This window comes from Panulirus ornatus, chromosome 17, assembly GCF_036320965.1.
Source record: "Panulirus ornatus isolate Po-2019 chromosome 17, ASM3632096v1, whole genome shotgun sequence".
Taxonomy (NCBI): Eukaryota; Metazoa; Arthropoda; class Malacostraca; order Decapoda; family Palinuridae; genus Panulirus; species Panulirus ornatus.
The window spans coordinates 4,773,388-4,797,454 of record NC_092240.1 but is presented as its reverse complement, the minus strand read 5'-3'; the positions used below and the strand labels follow the sequence as shown (position 1 = coordinate 4,797,454).

General features: G+C 47.0%; 1 protein-coding gene across 13 annotated transcripts in view; it reads right to left on the bottom strand.

Annotated features, from left to right (window-relative positions):
- The window catches only part of OtopLa (Otopetrin-like a), a 620,636-nt gene extending 597,023 nt beyond the window's left edge, over positions 1-23,613 (bottom strand). For 9 of the 13 annotated variants that reach the window (XM_071671811.1, XM_071671822.1, XM_071671813.1 and 6 more), the window contains exon 1: positions 23,398-23,613. The gene's annotated coding sequence lies outside the window, so the exon portion shown is untranslated. Of the gene's footprint in view, positions 1-10,636; positions 10,745-23,397 lie in introns of those variants that run through there. The other 4 variants (XM_071671815.1, XM_071671821.1, XM_071671820.1 and 1 more) reach the window with 2 other exon arrangements.
- Positions 23,614-24,067: the final 454 nt, after the last annotated feature.

The window sequence follows — 24,067 nt, the reverse complement described above, 5'->3', positions numbered from 1 at the left end:
ATATATACCTGCCCCTAGCAAACTAGTATATATACCTGCCCCTAGCAAACTAGTATATATACCTGCTCCTAGCAAACTAGTATATATACCTGCTCCTAGCAAACTAGTATATATACCTGCTCCTAGCAAACTAGTATATATACCTGCCCCTAGCAAACTAGTATATATACCTGCCCCTAGCAAACTAGTATATATACCTGCCCCTAGCAAACTAGTATATATACCTGCCCCTAGCAAACTAGTATATATACCTGCTCCTAGCAAACTAGTATATATACCTGCCCCTAGCAAACTAGTATATATACCTGCTCCTAGCAAACTAGTATATATACCTGCTCCTAGCAAACTAGTATATATACCTGCTCCTAGCAAACTAGTATATATACCTGCCCCTAGCAAACTAGTATATATACCTGCTCCTAGCAAACTAGTATATATACCTGCTCCTAGCAAACTAGTATATATACCTGCTCCTAGCAAACTAGTATATATACCTGCCCCTAGCAAACTAGTATATATACCTGCTCCTAGCAAACTAGTATATATACCTGCTCCTAGCAAACTAGTATATATACCTGCCCCTAGCAAACTAGTATATATACCTGCTCCTAGCAAACTAGTATATATACCTGCTCCTAGCAAACTAGTATATATACCTGCTCCTAGCAAACTAGTATATATACCTGCTCCTAGCAAACTAGTATATATACCTGCTCCTAGCAAACTAGTATATATACCTGCTCCTAGCAAACTAGTATATATACCTGCCCCTAGCAAACTAGTATATATACCTGCTCCTAGCAAACTAGTATATATACCTGCCCCTAGCAAACTAGTATATATACCTGCTCCTAGCAAACTAGTATATATACCTGCTCCTAGCAAACTAGTATATATACCTGCTCCTAGCAAACTAGTATATATACCTGCTCCTAGCAAACTAGTATATATACCTGCCCCTAGCAAACTAGTATATATACCTGCCCCTAGCAAACTAGTATATATACCTGCCCCTAGCAAACTAGTATATATACCTGCCCCTAGCAAACTAGTATATATACCTGCTCCTAGCAAACTAGTATATATACCTGCCCCTAGCAAACTAGTATATATACCTGCTCCTAGCAAACTAGTATATATACCTGCCCCTAGCAAACTAGTATATATACCTGCTCCTAGCAAACTAGTATATATACCTGCTCCTAGCAAACTAGTATATATACCTGCTCCTAGCAAACTAGTATATATACCTGCTCCTAGCAAACTAGTTTTACTCTTCTCAACGCCTTAATAAGACCACACGGAGAAAACACCATTCACTTCTCCTCACAAAACTTCAAGACGAAAAAAAAAAGGAGCAAAGATATTATTCCTATCCCAGACATCACCCATGTGGGTGAGAATCTGAGATACAAAATAATTTCCTCTAAAAACAAACACAACTCCACCAGACTTCGGGCAGATCAGTGAAACAAAGTCGGAAGTGTTACCCGATGGAATTCCTACACGAGCGACTTACATGAACAGAACCCTGAGCCAGCAAGAACAGCTTGATGAACCATCCCTCCCCTCACTTCCATCACTACACATATAAGTAGGCCTCCCCCCCAAAAAAAAAAGTGGGTCCCCCTCGACAGCAACCTATGGAACTGTGGTATACGCTACCATCAGACACCGCGAACCAAACCCATCAGTGCATTTAAAACACGACTAGACAAGCACATTGAATGATATCAATCACCAGCGAGTTCGTTCATTCATCACTGCCAATATAAAAGAATCATATATAAAGATGAATTCTGCACAGAGACGCGAACTCTGCACAGAGACGCGAACTCTGCACAGAGACGCGAACTCTGCACAGAGACGCGAACTCTGCACAGAGACGCGAATTCTGCACAGAGACGCGAACTCTGCACAGAGACGCGAATTCTACACAGAGACGCGACCTAAGTCCCTCTTCCCCAGAGCACCCAGCGGCTGTAATTAGATCAGAAACTTCTAAATTCATCCTCTCCTCCCCCCCCAAAAAAAAAAATTTCCCGCGTCATTATATTCTCTCTGTACCACATGATGCATCTTGATAACCGTTTTACAGCTGGCATCTGCCGGAGGAAGAGGTGAGCGGTGGTGAAGAGCCTTCAGCTGTCTCCTCCTGTCACCAGACACGACACAGAGATCAAGAATGTGGGGCACTCTATAGTGTCTTGCAGCGTCTAACTTCGCCTTAGACCATCAATTCTTCTGTTATCTGTATTTCGCAAACACTCCCACGTACCCGCGCAACGCTTGCAACACACCCGCGCTGACGCAGCTCCTACATCTGGTGAACTTTTCAACACAGATTAACGATCAAATAACGTACTAAAGTGTTCATGGACTTACTATGTTAAACTGGGGTAATAAACGTATTTACGGTAGATGAGACGGCATGGGTTACCGAGTGGCTTAATCATATATACGTATATATTATGCATCCGGTAACGCTTGTTAACAATGGCGTCTTAGCTACGTCTTTCCCTCGTACATCAACTGACTGTTCTACGTCTTCTATCACATTCTTGTATCTCCCCTGACGATGTGATCATTGCACGAAAGTGCACTTGGGAACTTATCGTGTTTCATTTACCTGTACGTTTGCCGCGCAAGGCAACACCACACACACACATCCCCCCACCAATTTTCAACCTGTTATATATATATATATATATATATATATATATATATATATATATATATATATATATATATATATATATATATATTAAAGGCTCCAGTCACGGACAAACGTCCACATTAAAGCCGGGCCTTAATAGGGGTTTAATGAGCGGGTTAATGAGATGGAGAAATACGAGATGAGGAAAAGTATCTAATTTTGGAGAAAGTGGAAAAAAAATACCGTTCTTCAGAAAGTGCCGGGTCACAGTTGTGATGAAAGACATGAGGGTTTAGAGAATTCCAAACCACGAGGTGTGGGGAAAGAAACAGTTGTCCAAACGGCCCACACATCCTTTACTGGCTAATGGCCAAACAGTGATCACGTGACACAGTAGCCTGCTGAATATGACGTGGTCTGGTTAATGCTCGGGACAGCCAGGTATCAGGAGGCAAAACCACAGTAATACCTACAGAAGAGAGAGGGAGGGAAAGTGCACCCACATTGCGACTGATGGGTCAAGTTGCCTCGTACTGATTTAACGAGGAAGAAAGATGAGGTAGTTTCTACCCTGTTTACCAAGCTCATCAACATGGCCCCTCCAAGACGATGATTAACGTTACTATGAACGTTTTTTTTTTTTCCATCGTTTGATAATGAAGCACAGGAGGAGACTCATCTCCTGGAGCTGTTTCTCTCCAGGTCCTGACCTCGAGGTTAAGAACGAACTGCAGTCACCAGGCCAGCCAGCCACCTCCAGACTTCTCACCTCGGGGCATCTTTAATTTTGGTCAAAATCTTAAAAGGATACGGTCGACTCTCGTTGACCCGTAAGGACGCGAACCCTCAACGATCCTAATGAAGACGAGAAGCGGATCTTAGCAGAGGTCTGCCTCCATGGTACTCCTACGTCGGCCTCGACGCAGAGCAGAAGAAGGCTCTCGACCAAGACGGTATAGGAACCCTGGGTCTGATGGACCCGGCCTCGAACCACACCTTTAAAGTTCAGGTTAAGAGTCCAGGCTATAATACCCAAGGGTCATATCGTCGTGCTCAAGGGTCGCACCGTCGTGCTCAAGGGTCGTACCGTCGTGGTCAAGGGATCGTACCGTCGTGGTCAAGGGATCGTACCGTCGTGGTCAAGGGTCGCAGAGTCGTGCTCAAGGGTCGCACCGTTGTGCTCAAGGGTCGCACCGTCGTGCTTAAGGGTCGCACCGTCGTGCTCAAAGGTCGTACCGTCGACTGCAACCGTTAACGAACGCGGGGGAATGCAACAGACCTTCTAATATATAGGGACAGCAAAAAACTCTGGTAAGTAGTATAACAGACGCTTCCATATGGCAGACGCTGGCTGGCTGGCTGGCTAGCTGGCTGGCCTCTTGGCTGGCTGGTCGGCTGGCTAGCTGGCTGGCTAGCGAGGTGGCTTGGCTGGTTGGCGTAGGTGGGTTGGCTTTCTTCCTCCCACATAGCATCGTGAGACAGACGTCTGGGGAGGAAGGGTGGGCGCGTGAAGGGTAGAGGGTACCTGACACTTGCTTAAGGTGGTGATGACGGGGCCTTCTTGGCACCAGCACCAGACACCCGTATTACCAGTGTGGCCACGCACGACAGGCAGGATCAATAGTGACGTACTCTGTCTGTATCACACACACACACACACACACACACACACACACACACACACTCCTCCATCGTCCACCATCGATGTTGCCAGCCACCTCTAAGACTTCCCCAAGTGTAAGAATTCAGGTAGGGGCTTGTGTAGCTGCATTCGTTATATATATATATATATATATATATATATATATATATATATATATATATATATATATATATATATATATATGTATATATATATATATATATATATATATATATATATATATATATATATATATATATATATATATATATTTTATTTATTTATTTTGCTTTGTCGCTGTCTCCCGCGTTTGCGAGGTAGCGCAAGGAAACAGACGAAAGAAATGGCCCAACCCACCCCCATACACATGTATATACATACATGTCCACACACGCAAATATACATACCTATACATCTCAATGTATACATATATATACACACACAGACATATACATATATACACATGTACATAATTCATACTGTCTGCCTTTATTCATTCCCATCACCACCTCGCCACACGTGGAATAACAACCCCCTCCCCCCTCATGTGTGCGAGGTAGCGCTAGGAAAAGACAACAAAGGCCCCATTCGTTCACACTCAGTCTCTAGCTGTCACGTAATAATGCACCGAAACCACAGCTCCCTTTCCACATCCAGGCCCCACAGAACTTTCCATGGTTTACCCCAGACGCTTCACGTGCCCTGGTTCAATCCATGATATATATATACATATATTGGCCGCAGTCACAGAAAAAAAATGAGACAGATAAAGGTGTAACACAGAAAAATGCCCCCCGCATAACACACCCAGGTGGACAAATTGTGGTACCGGCACAAAATAAGCCGGAGTCTTGAGAAATCAGGAAAGACGGTCGAGCATAGATAATGTAATCAGCGAATATAAAGCACTGAGAGGCAGGAGTCGAGTGCATGAAGGATTGGATCAGTGTGCCTGAATGAGGCATGACCAAATGGTTGTGGTGCTGCTGACGAGGAGATGGCCGATACATCGAGGTGCCATCAACACCCGCCTCAGCCTCAGTGACCCCGAGTTATGTGTACTAGACACGACACTCCGTCGTCGAGATCCGTGTAATTCACATCAAAAATAATGAGATGATGATGATGATGATGATGATGATGATGATGATGATGATGATGGTGATGGTGATGATGATGATGATGATGATGGTGTTGTCTTGCAATGCTTATGGAAGTGTCCTGGGTAGTGAGTGGAATGGGCGGGATGTGGGACATGGAGAAATGGGGCATGGGGAACGGAACGTGGTCGACTGGTGGTGATGGGGTGTCCTCAACCCCAGGTAGAACTGGTTGATGTTAATTAGGTAACAAAAGACGGTATAAAGGCGAGTTCTAATGATGATATATTGATACTTAGTGACTGAATGTGTCTTTGAGAAAAGGAAAAGACAGGATGTTGTAGAAGATGGAGTTACTATGCAAATTAGGTGCAGCGTCCGAAATTTAAGGGGGGGAAAAAAATGGATGAAATATGATATTGCTGACGGTGGCTACCTGCACAGGCTGGGGGAATAAATTAGCTCACAATATGATAAAGGCTGCATGCAACAGGAATGAGGCAGAGTTCCACGCAGCTGAAGGCATATGAGCTGTGTAGGTGTGTATTTTGCGTGTGTGGACGGATGTTATACATGTTTGGGGGGGGGGGGGGTGGCCATTTCTTTCGTCTGTTTCCTTGCGCTACCTCGCAAACGCGGAGACGCGACAAAGTATAATATATAAATATAAAATATAATATATATATAATATATAATATATATATATATATATATATATATATATATATAAATATATATATATAAATGGTTTACACGAGAACACGATACATTTACACATCATTTCCAAGACTGTGATAAACTGTCAAGGTTCATCACGAAAGATGATGATGTGAATAATGCCAACAGATGAACTGAAATGATTAATGAAGTTGTTAAGCTCTGGAAATAATGCAAAACATCAAACTGTCATGTCATGCCTAGCTGTGTGTGTGTGTGTGTGAAGTCAAACACTGCAACACCCGCAGCTACCTACCGTACGCGTACTGTGGACTGGAACTCTTTTTCCCTTCAGAATAAAATTCACGAATGAAAAACTGACATGTACTTTACGTGTAGGTTTCTGTAAATGTTATCTGTGTATCATTGGAAATTAACTTCTGGGACTCCGTACCTAACCTAAAGGTGAACAAGCTTACCTTCCACACACTTCAGCAACTTATACACACAGGTGCCCGCAACCAACACAGGCAAAGTACATACACAGCGAAACGACTCGAGAAACACTGGACAGCCGCCATCCCAACACAGTCTCGAACACCACCCGTAGCACAGGTCACACACACACACACACACACCCCTGCCTCAAACCACACTTCCCCAGGTATGTACGAGTTACACTTTCTCGGCCAACGCTCTAGACATCATCCGTGATCTACACAACACTTCAGACACCGAAGCAGCACACATCTCAAGACTGCCTGATGCCCACGATGCAAAGACCCCCCCCTCCTCACACACACCACACACACACACACACACACACACACACACACACAGACACACACACACACATATACATACATCACTACCCGTTACGACTCTCAAACTCCCTCTAGCGGACGTGGCTGGCTCCCTGGGCTCTTCCCAGGGAAGGCATGGTTAGATAACTATATCATCAAACAGCCGACAGTTCTGTCTTGATTACAGAGTTAGCGGCCTATCATGAGACCAAACGAGAATGACCCACCGGACTATCTAGCTGGACACAAAGTGACAATCTCACTGAATCACCTTCAGTGACGTGTACAACGGTCAACCATGATCTCATCCCCGAGGTAACTCGATCGTCCGGGGGTTTCATCCCAAATCCCGAACGCTTTTTAACGGGGCGAACGTACGTTCATCCTAGCAGGAAAAAAAAAAAAAAGGTCTGGTCAGCAAATACTCGTAGAATGGAAACTTTCTGGTTATTTACGTGGTTGATGCCCGAGGTCCAGCGTCATCAATGATTTCCAGGATGGTTGACGTGGAACCTGCTTCCGGCATTAGGAAGTGAGGAGGTAAAGAACGCAATATAACTGAACTTCTCATTTACGAACCACGAAACCTTTACCACCACAAAGTAAACAAACCTTTACCACCACAAAGTAAACAAACCAAGACGACATTCATCATCAAACTGAAACAAAAGCAATTTTGTTTCTGAACTGTGGGGAGACGTTTGCATCAACACAGATATGACTAAGGACAGATAAGCAAACAGAATCCATGACATGTACAATGGCCGGCCGGGGTATATAACAAACAAGAAATGATATCTCCCCCTTGATACTTCGAGATATAACTTGTTTATACGAGCAAACACCAGCGGCCGAGGCGCTGACGATGATGATGACGATGATGCATTCCCAGCGCTGCACGTCATGCCCTCGCTTGGCTCTGGCCCTGCAACGTGTTGCCGGGACCAACACGGCCACCTACAACACCTCCTCCTCCTCCTCCTCTCACACCCAGGGAGAGAGAGAGAGAGAGAGAGAGAGAGAGAGAGAGAGAGAGAGAGAGAGAGAGAGAGAGAGAGAGAGAGATGATGATGGGTGAGGAGAGACCTGATCCTGACTCCCTCTCAGCCCCGAGCCTACGAAGGCCCTCAACTGCCTGCTGACCGACCCTCTGGCCTTCAGAGCGCGGGCGGGGGAGGAGATAGCATCTGGTATGTTGCCATCAGTCAACACCCAGCCAGACGCAACAGCTCTCGCCAAGCGCGAGACAGGTGACCGCTCCACCCTGACGAAACAAGCATGTGATGCACACACACACACACACACACACACACACACACACACAGTGACACCGGAGCCTGCGTCCCCAATGACTGGTTAGTTTCTAAAGAGTAATGACCAAGTGTTTATTCTGGCTGTCATACATATGACTGACTCACGACAGCGAAGGCCACGAAGCAAAATCTGGTACGCACAGCTAAAGGGGAGACAACCTGGAAGCTTTAAGGAGACTATCAAACATCTTTTAGTCTTCAGAACGCCCTTAAGGATACTCTCCACCACTGGGATGTGCTCCACCTTCTTGAATGGGCACGTCTGCCATCGCTTGACTGAACCCCACAGAGCGAGGAGGGAGGACCGACCGAGTCAGTACGAAGCCTCGGCCCCAAGCTAGCTAGCAAGCCGCCAGGACCCACCACCGTCAGCAAACCACATCGCTGAGACGTGGCGGCACCTGGCCCTGTATGAGCATGAGTATATACTGCTCTACCATGTCGATGATGCAATTCTATCCCATAAATGATGATGATAATGATGATGATGATGATGATGATGATGATGATGATGACGATGATGATGATAATGATAATAATGATGATGGCTGTGAAGTATATGGCTAGGGTTCCTGATGTACCCCCCCCCCCTCCTTACTTACCCCTAACCCACGTGTTCATATTCGACGAAAATAAAATCAGGTCTGCAACAGAGGAGAGAGAGAGAGAGAGAGAGACGTGACGACCAGCCGTCTGAACACAGGTTCGTGTGGTGGTGGTCCCACCTCCCCAAACCCCACCACCCACACTCACTCACTCACCCCGTCCGTCTTGTACATGTTGTGAGGAGGGAGGAGGATGGTATGGGGGTGGTTGGGGTGGTTGTTAGAGCAGAAGGAACGTGTCGAGCAACAACCTCAGTCCGGCTGTTAGCACTCTCGAGCACATCATCACATCCCCACATCCTCCCCCCGGCCGACGATCCTTCATCATGGCGCGTCCCTTGGGCGGGGAATGTGTTTGCGCAACACAGATGAACACGAAAGATGTGGTTGGGTTCCTCCAAACAGATGGGGGTTTACTCTGGCTGGCACATGACCTCGCCAGGATCCCCACTTCAGAACTCTTGCCCTGGGATCATTCGCGACACGACTACAAATCTCCTCCACCCGAAGACCGCCCACCACCACGGACATAAACCCGAGCTTTTCCAGTTACCACAGTGTCATAGTGGAGAGATCAGAGAGAGAGAGAGAGAGAGAGAGAGAGAGAGAGAGAGAGAGAGAGAGAGAGAGAGAGAGAGAGACTACAAAATCAGAGACAGGAGAAACAATTATTGATGCACATCATTACCTCTAAACTGTAACTTTCACCAGTACTGTATACCATTAACCATTTGCCAAAGAGAAGACGACACGAGACGACCTGTGAGGTTCATACCGCAAAACCTGATGCCACAAGGTCCTCCCACTCTACTGCCCACACACACACACACACACACACACACACACACACACACACACACACATATCGGCACCAACATCAAAAATACACTTCTAACCCAACCAACACACGTGTCCCGTCGTCCTCAGTGCCACCATCCCCCAGTGGCCGGCAGCCTCCTTCTCTCTCTTTCAGCCAGCAACTCCCGCACACACTCCTCTTCCAGGCCGTACAGAGGTACGGCAGGGTGGAGAGAGAGAGAGAGAGAGAGAGAGAGAGAGAGAGAGAGAGAGAGAGAGAGAGAGAGAGAGAGAGAGAGAGGAAGGGGCTTCGTTAGTGACGGAGTGCGTGAGGCGAGCCTACTGGAGGAGTAGTGGTGGGGTGCGTGAGGAGACCTACTGTGTAGACTTACCCCGGTACCGTGACGGTTGCCTGGAGACAGACGGAGTGGACAGCTTGACGCGGTGCCTTGGGTCACTCGACGTTAACATCGGAACCCTGACAGATTAACGCCTACGTATCTAGCCGGGTGTTGGAGGGGGAGGAGGAGACCTAATGAGGGTTAAACGGCGCGACGGAAGCTGTGATCAAAGGACCGCGCTGATGAGGTAGAGATCGGACGCAATGGAGAACGGAGGAACTCCGTCAGACGGAGGGGAACCTTCAGGATGGAGGAGGCCTGACGGAAGGGCTTGTGAGGCCCCAGGCTGTCGTCCCATGCCCCCACACACACACACACGCGCGCAACTGTACAGTGTCTCACCACCAAGAAACCTGAGACCGTATTCTTCAAGTGGGTGAGTTGTTTCCACGTCCTCGTCAACTGTGGCAAGAGTACTTCACTACAATGCCACCCTCAATACCGCTGTGCACGAGGTTGGAGCACAAGTTCCTCGGCTCCTGTATTTCCCACGTGTGCCACGCGGGCACGTACACTAGCGGGAGTACACCTGTAGAGTCGCTCTGTCGCACGTGTTCCGGAGTGCGGCACAGTCAGGCTGTGAGGGAGGTGTAGCAGTAGTGAGGAGTGAGGCTGGCAACGTCGCCAGGAGACGGCAGGAGAGACGGAGGGGATGGCTCACCTGCACACCACACCACGCCCAACACTACACCAAGGGTCCGCTGCCCTCAACACCCACACCCTCCCCGCACGCTATTGCCACGGGCACTGGCACTACCCTCCCTGCCACCTTGGCACCAGCTGGCGCCGGCACCATACGTGCGGGCCCACGCGCGCGCGGGCCCATACCCTCCCCTATTTGCTCGCTACCCAAATCCGCTCCTCACTCAGCATGTCGGGCCAGTAAGTGGCTATAATTCACCACAAATGAGTCTCACAACCAGTAACATACTAGGGTCGAGGGTCACGGTGAAGGCCGCACTAATTCACCTCTACTGAATACTACATCATTACACAGACATCTAAGAACAACTCCCCTCACAAAAAAAGAAAAAATAAGGTACATGTAGACAGGTAGATATATATAGATAAGTAGGTAGATAAAGACAGAGAGATGACAGTCAGATTGACAGATACACAGATAATTTGATTGATGAATGGACAGATAGATAGACTGATAGATGATTAGATAGATGAATAGACAGATAAAGACAGGGAGATGACAGACAGGTTGATAGATACACAGATGAATAGATAGATAAATAGATTAGATACATAGATAAATAGATTAGAAAGATCCATAGATAGATAAATAGATTAGAAAGATACCTAGATAGATAAACAGATTAGAAAGATACATAGATAGATAAATAGATTAGAAAGATACACAGATAGATACATAAGACAGGGGAGACAGACAGACAGAAAGACACACAGACAGACAGACAGACTAACTCTGCAGAAAATAACCATGTACGAACGTAGCATATTTCCCAGGGAATTCCAGACATCCTCTAATACATTTTCTTTCCGCTCCACAGTATGACAGGTGCACCGGTCCTGAGGCTGTGTGGCGGAGACGCCTCTTGTACCAGCCACAGACTGACGTGCCTGGGGTTCCCAGCCCCAGGCACGTGCCCTCTGACGTGTGGGGTAATGAAAAATGGGGTTCAGGTAGTGGGGCTAAGGCGTGGTGTGGAGGTGTGGGGGGGTTTTGAAGCATGGGAGGTGAAGACCCGTGGGTTGAGGTGGTGTGGGGTTTGAAGCGCAGCGGGGGAGGACCCATGGGTTGAGGTGTGGGGTTTGAAGCACAGAGGGAGGACCCATGGGTTGAGGAGGTGTGGGGTTTGGAGCGCAGCGGGAGGACTCATGGGTTGAAGAGGTGTGGGGTTTGAAGCACAGGGGGTGAGGAACCGTGGGTTGAGGAGGTGTGGGGTTTGAAGCACAGAGGGAGGACCCATGGGTTGAGGTGGTGTGGGGTTTGAAGCGCAGCGGGGGAGGACCCATGGGTTGAAGTGTGGGGTTTGAATCACGAGGATATGGTTTTGGGTGAGGGGCGGCGGGTTTATTGTGTAAGGCAACCCATGCCGTGGGCGGTGACACAAAACAGGACACTGAGGGCACAAAACATCCAGGAGGGCTGGGCCTCTCACCAGCTCAAGTATGTGCATAAGAAGTTCAAGTGTGAGGACAATGTTGACGAGGATCGGTTACCACTGATATAATGACCGGAGTAACTACCAAACTATGCAACAAGTGAAGTACTTTCGCTATGAGGAAAAGTTTGGATACTTTTCTCGAGTACGCGAGGTAGAGCATCGCTATGGATGAAACGTTTCCCCATATGTTGTAATGTTTGGTTAGGAACGTTTCTTGAACTCGCTCATTTCACGAGAGTGGGGCACCTAATGTTGCCGGGTCACGTGAGGAGCAGGTGTGGCGGCAACGTTTATACATCTGGCCACTCCATGATCAACAGGAGGGACACGCTACCACGAACATCTGTGGCCCAGCGCGAGTCGGGCGACGGCAGGAAGGTGTCCACTGTGAAACTATACGTATAGGGGTAAGGTTATGTGGGTGTGTGTGTGTGTGTGGGTGTGTGTGTGGTGGGTGTGTGGGTGTGTGTGTGTGGGTGTGGTGGGTGGGTTGAGATGTGCGGGGTGGTGGTGGTGGGGTTTGAAGCATGGCTGTGAGGGTCTGTGGGTTGAGGTGTAGGGGTCTTATGAAGCAGTGGGTCTGCGGCGCTGAGGTTATGGAGCGACATGGCTGTGGCGCTGAGGTTATGGAGCAAAGAAAGGGGTTTGCAGCGGGGGTAGGACGAGGTGGGGGGCGTGGACCGTCTGCCTTGGATGTCATGGTAACACTGTCTAAGACACCAGGGTTACCAACGTACCAGGAAAAGGCGAAGGTTCACATCACATACGCTCACAAACATCCCCCATCCCCCTTACAGACCCACTTACGCCCCCTCACACACACACACACACACACACACACACACACCTACAGGTATACAAACAGGAGGCAAGAAATCAGCAGATGCTCAGGGTATCAGGACCTCCCCAGCGAGAGAGACAGGCAGCCCCTCCAGCAGGAGTTGCACTTGATAAGATAAACAGACACAAGACGGTGGTGGCTGTGTGAGAAGGGCCGCCCCTCCTAGGACGGGGGGAGACCCTTCCCCCCCGCGTCAACCTTACCATCTTCCCCCCTCCCCGACGCGACGCCCTCCGCCTCCCCCTCCTCCCCCAGCCGTCGTCGCTCCGGTAGTCACAGAGCGACGGAACGCCTGACCTGCCTCAAATGACCATCTTCAACTTCGTCGCTTCCTCGCCATACCAGGAAAACCGTCAAAGCAATCAGCTACGACGCGGCCTCTGGCCGCACAAATCCATGAGCCTTATAAGCAGATGATCCGATCTTTCAGAAACACAACTCCAGCGCTAAACGTGTGTCACGTTCATAACAATCTAAAAATACAGTAATGACTCTCTTTGATATAACAGGAAATATGCAGATTAATAAGGAGAAAACGATGAAACGAGATATATTTCGTTTACCTAGTTACTAAACTATCTCTAGGTTCCTAGGATTAACGATATTGTGTCGTTTTCCTCCTAAACCATCGCAAGGTTCCTAGGACTAACGAGAGGCAACGAATGTTGGAGGTGCCTCCCTCATCCCCGAGGAGGCATCAGGACGGGACAACCTGCCGAAGGAGGAACGAGAGGTGCGGCCACGCTGGTGGTGGTGAGGAGGAGGCGCTGCTGCTGCTACGGGACAACCTGCCGAAGGAGGAACGAGAGGTGCGGCCACGCTAGTGGTGAGGAGGAGGAGACGCTGCTGCTGCTACGGGACAACCTGCTGAAGGAGGAACGAGAGGTGCGGCTACGGTGGTGGTGAGGAGGAGGAGACGCTGCTGCTGCTGCTCCGGCTGCCGGAGATATAAAAACCCGTGATGATGTCCTCGTCCGGGGTGTCCGGTTACCTGCAGCACGGGGCGGGGGCTTCTCCTTCCCACCCAACCATACCTACCCCAACCCCTAACACTGATCCACTCCCTCCAAAAGAGTGACCCAACCCCTAACACTGACCCACTTCCTCCGAAGAGTGACCCATCATCAACACTGACCCACCCACAGAAGAGTGATCCACCCAACCACCCACCCGAAGTGACCCACCCCTAACAATGATCACCGCCACCAGTGTCCAGCCATACTAGCCCACCCTGAACCCTGGCCCACCACCGTCGACGGCGTCCCATCGTAATGCCCCACTCCTCCCACCGACCCACCACCACCACCAACACCAAATACGGGAACGTTTATGAGTCTGGCCCTCCGTGACAAGTGGGGTGCTGCAAGGATCGGTTCTACACCCTCATTCTGTACAAACTTTATCGCTTACCTAAAAATAAGGACTGGCCAGTCAACTCTCAAAATCCGCAGACAGTAAACCTAAAAAAAGAAAGTAAGACTACATATTTCCTCACAACTAATCAGAGAAATAATCATTGTAATCAGAAGCTTGGTACATAAAATTGAACCTAGAAATGCACAGATGTGTATTTTGAAGACGAGAATGCTGGACATGATTATAAAAGGCATTGTGAGTCATTACCAGATGCAAAAGCTAATTCTCCTTGGACTTACAATCTGTGATGACTTCAGGTATAAACACCAATACCTGACGGCATACAATAAGCAATATTAGGCTTCACGGATAGACAGATACACAAAGGAAGAAAAGACACGAAATTTACTCTCTTTGAACGACCTCAGTCAGAGAACAATGAGAATACACTGTTCATCTCTGGTCGCATAAAAAGTTCATCAAAGACAAACACAAACTATAACAAACACCAAGAGCAACATAAACATCAACAACAACAACAACAACAACAACAACAACAACAAAACTAATTCCATCGTCAAGTAATAAAACATGTTATAAAAACTTTCCAAACTAAAATGATTTTCCTCTGAAAAACTTCCACATCTAATTAGAGTTTTCAAGACACTAAATAATTCCTTCAAGTGACTCGGAATATCTTCTTCACGTAAGAGACATACAGACCAGCAATAGCGGCGGTACCAAGCTACATGGAAGGAGACGTAATAAAGACATGATTCAAATTACCCCACAGCAGCAGTAAAGTGGTAGGCTAGTGGAATAAGCCACCACTTGACACTGTCAAAGATTATCAATGCACTGATAACGAGGCGAGGCGAATACCTCTACAATAACAGTACCAGGTATATAATAGACATACATATTGACCTCTCCTTCACTAAGAAGCTACAGAACGTTTTCCATTCGTTATTTTCGAAAAAAAAAATATCTATGTGAATTTGTTCTGTCTAAAGTACGTGGGTCTCCTTCACCCATGGCTGTTTCCCTGGCAGATGGCATGCCCGGGGGAAAGCGGTGGGTAGGGAGGAGTCTTTTGCTTTACTATATACACCACTATATACACCACAATCGCACCATTGTCACCTGTGACCCATCAACACTGACCCTGGGCCACCAGATTTTAACCCACCGCCAGTGAACAGTGAGGTCCTGCTGCTCGATGCTGATAATCAATAGCAATTAAAACTGGATATATCAACCAGTTTTGCAATAAATGTCTACACAAATATTATTAAATCCTGTAATAACAGAACCATTCGCCATCACCGGCGCTCTGAGACTATTAATGCACCAGACACTCTGGTCCTGTTTGGGAAAATCAACATAGCCTGTGACGGCTTATTGACAGAACTTGTAACAGAAGACCAGTTATTGACAGAAGAACCAGTCACAGACGACCAATTATTGACAGAAATACCAGTCACAGGCGACGCGTTATTGACAGAATAATCAGTCACAGACCACGAGTTATCGACAGAAGAACCAGTAACAGACCACGAGTTATTAACAGAAGAACCAGTAACAGATCACGAGTTGTTAACAGAAGAACCAGTAACAGACCACGAGTTATCAACAGAAGATCCAGTAACAGACCACGAGTTATTAACAGAAGAACCAGTAACAGATCACGAGTTATTGACAGAAGAACCAGTAACAGATCACGAGTTATCAACAGAAGAACCAGTCACAGACCACGAGTTATCAACAGAAGAACCAGTCACCCACGAGTTATCAGCAGAAGAACCAGTCACAGACCAGTCACAGACCACATAAAATGCAAAGTGTAATAAACCTTTAAAGCAAACACTGGTAGACTGTGTTGTTGTGGAACGTCCCTACATTAATTATATTAGATCGTCCAGCATGTCCTTCGAGGGAAGTATATGCCTGGTGCACGGACAGCTGTACTGGACGATAATCTATCAATCTATCACGAGGCTGCTGGACCCTACCGGACTAGTGTATCTTCAATCATCATTGCACCACCATACAACCCACTATAATCAATGTGCATTTACTTAATATCCGGGTATACTATTGTTCATTTAGGACTGTGTGTGTGTGTGTGTGTGTGTGTGTGTGTGTGTAACTACACCTTGCTACAGGAGAGGGTAGAGTATCACGAGTTAACAAATAAATAATAACTAAAGCCTGTGCCCCAGGCAGGCATATAGGAGTATATCATTTATCCACTGAATATATTTAACCAATAGGTTGGCCACGTTCAATTTCTTGAACCAGAATATCTCAGTATTTGATAAGTCTTCGTCTTCTTCACCTCAACAACAACAAATGTAAATTCTTGATCAGTTTTTGGTCCAAAGTTTCCCGCCAGTTCTTAGCTTTCCCACCACAGTTATAATGCCTTTAAGTACGACCCCATCACTTGTAGTATGATAGCTTGGCCCTGTGACCTGACACCTTAAGGGTCAAAAGCCAAGCATCACTGTTAAGGCCGTGTTAAGGACACGGTGATCAAGGATATTCAAACTTATGAAGGCCTAAAGTATGGCAGATAAAGATTGAAAACTAAGGGAAATCATGAGAGCCAAAACCGCAAAGTAATTTATATATCTTCGTAATAGAGACCCAGTAATATAGGGCCAGCTTCAGTTGGACTTACTACAACACACCCCCGTCTGATCTCCCTCTCCCGTGTGGGTGGAACAGACTCACCCTCACCATTTTACCCATCGAGAAATCACATAACTGCAAGCAACATTTATTCACTCCATTCTTTTACTGTAGTTGTTACGGATGACAAATTAGTACTCGTCTTATTTCCGCATCTAAACAAATACACGGACGACTATGACAAGAAAATCGAGACTGTTATTCTAGAGATGTGTGTCAAGATAAGACTTCGGGGACGTGATTCGCCACTACTCACATTGCAGGCTGACCCTGGGAGCTCTTTGTGTCAACAGAATCCTAAGCTCTCTCTCTCTCTCTCTCTCTCTCTTTTTCCACCGCGATCATAATCTTCACAAATGCGACAACGTATAGCCGTCATAACTATCGTCAACTCGACATAAATCACGGAATTAGTAAGATTAGCGGATAAATGACGCTCAAAGTTAAATTTTCAAACAAACTAATGAAACAAGCGAACGTTTGGTTGCCTGGCAGTTCAGTAGGCGTTGCCAGGCTCTGAGAGAGTGTGTATGTGTGTTTTCACAAGACTTTAATTTCACTAAATACGATGAGGCATGAGGACGTCCATCCAGCAAAATTCTCGTGGTTCGTGTACAACAACGCCATACAACGAGAACAGGAAGCCACACGCAACAATAAAAGAAGATTAGAATTAAAAAAAAAAATCAATTACAAACTTAAATTAAAACTCGTTAACTGATGACCGTCCTAACAACCGACACCCGACAGTGTACTCAACTTAGCGCGACCCGACCGAATACTGGCGTCGTACGGAACACGCCCTCCCGCCGCTCCATCTCCTCATCAACCTGAAAGTTCTCCCGATCACAGAAGATTAGAAACCAATGTAATGTATCGTAAAGTCACCATTCATGTGTCTTCATTACGTCGGGGACACACACCCTCCCAAATGTCGCTAGTGGTCCAGTCCGGAGATGAGACCCAGAGCTGGCGGGGGTGGCAACGCTGCGGGCGGACACCAGCCAACACCAGCCAGCGATCACCGTCATCCTGTCTTCAACGCACGCCACAGCCCCAACATGTACTCCTGCAGGTGGTACATGACGTAGCTGTACTCTGCGGTGAGTGCTACGCGCTGGCCCTCCTACTCTAGCAAAATAGAGAGAGAGAGAGAGAGAGAGAGAGATCTAGCTAGCAAGCTTAACCCTCACGTATAGGGCATGCCTGCTTAACAGCCTATTGAGGGTGAGTTGGATATTACAATTCTGCAACATCAGTCTCCTATTGAAGTTAAAAGACACGTCTGTACCTCTGATCAATATCGTGTAAATACAAAATGCAGTCAAACAAGGAAACGGTTAGCAAGTTCTAGGACGTGTGTGTGCAGCAGCAGCAGCAGGTGTCGGCGCAGGAGACGTTGAGGCCAGAGTAGGAGGCAGTTGGCTGGCTGGCTGACCGGCACCCGGCTCCGTGCCAACACTGGTTCATTCTCTGCCTCCAGTGTTGCTGCCTGACCAGCTGTACCACCTCCCTCACACACTATACCCTCTCTGACATCACCTAACTCCTCTCCTCCACCACTCCCCTCCGTTGCTTCACAGCACCACCTCAGTGAGCCTAACCTTTATGCGTGTGTGTGTGTGTGTGTGTATATATATATATATATATATATATATATATATATATATATATATATATATATATATATATAATGTTCTTTTCACGCGTCGAACCCATCCATGATGACCTAGTCAACCGGTGACTGAAGTCCTGCCTCAGTACCGAGCACCCCGCGTCACTCCTCGACAACCTGACCCAACAAAGCCTTCTTCAGGAACTATCCCAACTCTCTCTCTCTCTCTCTCTCTCTCTCTCTCTCTCTCTCTCTCTCTCTCTCTCTCTCTCTCTCTCTCTCTCCCGTGCTTTACTACCTGAGTTTACGAGCAAGTCTCGGGGGCCCTCAAGAGGGTCATGGAGGAGGTGTCTGACGACAGTACCTGTGTGGCGCCCTGGAGGTGGAGGTGCCTGTGAGGTGTGTGTGTATGGAGGGAGGGAGGGAGGGGGTGGATGATGATGATGGCGGCCGGAAGAGAGGGAGAGAAACCACAGATTTTTTACCGTGTGTCTGGGCGGGCCAGATGGCGAACCCAGATTATGCCTCACAACAAAAGCTGTCTCTTTCTTGAGCACAAGAAGAAGAAAAAAAAGGAGTAAGGAAATATTTACGATCGTGACGACCTCCCCAGCATGACGGAGAATGGTTATTTACAGCCATATGACGACCACCACAACATCTGCCCAGCCACTGAATGGAGAGTGTAGTACATACACGTGTGTGTGTGTGTTTACTGAGAGAGAGAGAGAGAGAGAGAGAGAGAGAGAGAGAGAGAGAGAGACCAAAAAAATAAGTCAAAACTGTCCACCCAACACTGGCATCAGTAAGTGACTACTCATTCTAAAAAAGAGGTACAGATATGGATAAACACCCTGGAAAACGTGTTTGGTCCACACTCCGCCCCCCCCCCCCCTTACACATGGCTTCATACCTCCCTCACGAACGCCACCTTCAGAGTTAACTTCACCTTTGACCTCAACACTCGGGGAAGTTAATCTGACGTAGAAGTTTTGAAGACCATGTCGGTCCAACAACGAGTCTGGTCGACACCCCTTCACTAGGTCTTGAGCCACTGTGTACACAAACATTGACTTGCACCTAATTTCACATGACTTTGACCCAGATCCACACATTTCGATCAAGCTTAGGGCTTTCCATGCAGTACACGTAGGGTGTACAAGTTTGACCTCATACCCAATTACGTACTTATAAAGTGCACACAGGCATTGACTGGGATTTAGGTAGGTAAGCGATCCTGACCTTTGACCCGACCGTGAGAACTGCTGTACCTATGTTAAAAGTTTGGACCAGTCATGAGATGTAATGAACATAGTCTCAAAGTAATAATCTTAGTACACATGACCTTGTGTGACCTTGACGTTTGACCCACGACCTTGAAAACCTAGCTACAGATCTCTGTACGCAGTACCTGTGATACAAGGTTGGGTCCATATTTAATCATCCGGTTATGAGATATTGTGTACACACTACATTGATTTCGGTACTTTTAGTGAGTGTGTTTATGCAGTTCAAAACTTTTGTCCGGGAAACCCCGTCTGGTGCACTGCAGTTGAGCAATCCTAACTCACACCAGGTTACGATAGGTGGCTGTGGTGCCACCACTCGTATCTACCAGTTCGGCATTTTAAAACGATCGGTGACGATACCTTCGCTGCGACACTGCAGCCAAGCCAAGGCTGTGGCCGTTCTTATTTAAGCCTAGCGAACCACCACCACTACCACCACCACCACCACCAGTGCTAATAGCGGCCCACTGCTGGTACTGCTGCTCCTGCTGGCCCGGTACCTTCGATAGAAGAGCCGTCACGGTATCCGAACGGCCTCAACCCCCTCAGCACGACGGTACGACCATTAAGCACGACGGTACGACCATTAAGCGCGACGGTACGATCATTGATCACGACGCACGACCATTGGGCACGACGGTGCGACCAATGAGGACGACTGTGCGACCATTGAGTATGACGGTACGACCATTGGGCACGACGGTGCGACCAATGAGGACGACTGTGCGACCATTGAGTATGACGGTACGACCATTGAGCACGACTTTACGACCCTTGGATAATGATGACTTGGCCCCCGACCTGACTATCATACCCAAGACTTACTGTTGCGCTCGAGGGTCGTACCGTCGTGCTCGAGGGTCGCACCGTCGTGCTCGAGGGTCGTACCGTCGTGTTCGAGGGTCGTACCGTCGTGTTGAGGGTCGTACCGTCGTTCCCAAGGGGGGGGGGGGTTACCTGAGGGCTTGCCGCCACAGGGAAGGACTCTATCGAGGACGAACTGAAAGCTTGCGATGACCACACCTGCAGGGAGGGGCTGCGCCGGATCACTACTATGGACACCATGACGTAACCAAGAAGGTCTCCTCCCCCTCCCTTCCCCCCATCCCTACTATAACCCTGCCAACCTTCCCCGTGTAGGGAGCTAACCAACGCCCCGCCCCGCCCCGCCGCGCCGCGCCGCGCCCACGTCTTCCCCTATATTTGTGTCTCTGTCACCCTTCATAAGAGCCTCACGCCGCGAGATAGCGTCACCTGCAGATTACTGATGCTTATCGTAGCCGCCCTCGTCAAGGCTGCACTCGTGACACCAATGTATATATATATATATATATATATATATATATATATATATATATATATATATATATATATATATATATATATTGCGTCTAACAGTTAAAGTTTGCTGGTTCCCCCACAACGAGTTATAGTAAGCCTTTGCCACAGAGCCTGCGTTTCGGCTAAGTCTACGTAATTCAAGTCTGTACACATAGAGCGGGAGACGGACGAAAACAAAAAGGCAACAGACCAATGCATCCTTTCGAAGCGGTTTGTGGCTACGTAAGACATTGCAGGTGTTACCGGACTCCGCCTGCCTGTGGTTACACCGCGAGTAAAAAAAAAATGGTCCCCCCCCCACCTTGGCGAGGCTGCATCATCATTTGTTGACGTACGGGTCTACAGCCTCGTCGGAGAACCTCTCACTCCAAAGGGGACTACACTCCCCTGCCACTGGAGGTAGCGCACAGCCTTGGGACTGGAGGAATTCCTGTAAAAAGGTCGTCCTGGAGTAACACCAGAAGAAACCCTTCCAAAAAAAGGGGATTTATTTTTAAGGTAATTGGAATAAACATCTCAGAGTTTCGTGTTATAAGATTAGAATAAAAAAAAGAAACATAATTGATGATCCTATGTGAAATACTTGTATCCAGGATGACGCGCCTAATGTCAGCCATGGACTTAAAGCGAGATATCTGACGTTTAATGAACGAATCTTTGGTCTGACTCTCAACCGCCCTGATTGGTTAAAACCTTCTGTACCTCAACGTAATTCTTGATGAAGTATCTGTGGTCTGACTCTCAACCACCCTGATTGGTTAAATCTTTCTGTACCTCAACGTAATTCTTGATGACGTATCTGTGGTCTGACTCTCAACCACCCTGATTGGTTAAAACCTTCTGTACCTCAACGTCATTCTTGATGACGTATCTGTGGTCTGACTCCCAACCACCCTGATTGGTTAAATCCTTCTGTACCTCAACGTAATGCTTGATGACGAATCACTTTGCCTGAGTCTACGCAAAACGTTTGCCGACGACGAGTTTGTCTGTATCCACGGCGATGTCAAATCATACTTGATTTAGCCTTGAATAAATCTAGCTGCTGGCAGCGTAGTTCTCAAAACCCCCCTTTGTATAATTCTGACAACCTGTAGGGAATCACACACCCCTTTAACCTTCATCATCCATTTATAAGTTCAATAAGCCTAAGTCTGTCAAGACAGACGACCCAAACAAGAGTAAAATTCTCAGTTCCGTGAATCAGCTTGTTGGCTCGTCAACACAGCACATTTATCTTTCCTCAACAAGGATGACAAAAGAAGAAGAAAGAAAAAAAAAATATGACCACAATTCTCAAGGTTGGGCACGCACTGGCTCGTAATAAATCTATTTATGAAATCATATTGCGTAAGAGTTATGCTGGAGTTAAATATTAAAGCTAACGATTGTAGCTAGATACACCAAGAGCTTTGTATCTAAACTGGGTTTAGTTCGTGATACAAATTGTAATATTTTGTGTTCAATCTAACTTGGGCTACATATATAATAAGCGGAAAATATATGAAACAAGTTATGTTTAACTATTCTAACAATCATCTATCTATCTATCTATCTATCTATCTATCTATATATATATATATATATATATATATATATATATATATATATATATATATCAACATGCGACACTAATACTTCTGGGAAAGCCGCATGACAAGGTCATTCTTATAAATACTTGTGCAAAATATATCAACTATGTTGACTTTGAGAGAGAGAGAGAGAGAGAGAGAGAGAGAGAGAGAGAGAGAGAGAGAGAGAGAGAGAGAGAGCAAAACAACGGAGTACTGAGGTTTATCTTTACTGTGGACGGAAGTGGGAAGCAGTTTAGTTTGTCCAGTTATCAGTAACTGTCGACCGTCGGGTACGCAGACCCCATTATTTTTATTTATTTATTTATTCATTTTTAAGCCGACAGCTCTATTCTCGTGTGATTCTCGCTTCTAAGAACCATAAATAATCACACTGCCTTTAACTGAGGTTTACCATACGGAGTACCAGAGAAATAATAATATGACAATGCTTAAAAGTATCTACGGATTACAAACCAACAACTGTAAATATATATATATATATATATATATATATATATATATATATATATATATATATATATATATATATATATATTATACTCATAAAACTCACCGCTGAATATTTAGAATAGTATACAGTCACGACGAGAGTTGGGCGTTGGAGAGGAGATCGTGGTGGGTGCTCGAAGACCGTATCTGTCTGTGTGTGTGTGTGTATGTGTGTACGGTATATACTCCCAGGCGGGCGAGTAGGACGCCTCGTCTCACCCACCGCCAGTAGCTATAGCACTAGGAGCCGGCCCACCACTACCAACACCACCACTGCCACCACAATACTACCAGGCCCGCAAGGCCACCACCACACTGCCCGGCATACTGCTGCTGCTGCTGCTGCACCACGCTTTTAGGACCAATGAAGTCATGCGAAGGGAATAAAAAGATCCGAGCAAACACAACAGGCGGCAGTGAGGGCCGTCGCCTCCTACTGACGGACTCGACCATAATGGACACCGTGTTCTTCTCTTTCTTTTTCCCCTCCAAAAGGTCTTCGAGGATTTCTTGTTGGTAACTTAAGTGAAGGAAGTTGGTGGGGGTTGTGGGTGGTGGGTGTCAGATAAAACAGCGAGACACGTAGCCCGAGAAATGCCACTTCCACTTGGCAAAGTTACCCGGGGTAAAACAAAGGCGGCAAAACAGCGGCCAAGGCCGGGAAGGGCGGCTCGGCCTTCCCTCGCCACAGACCTTCCAGAACTTAGGAATATTCCGAAAGTAAAAGTTCTGCA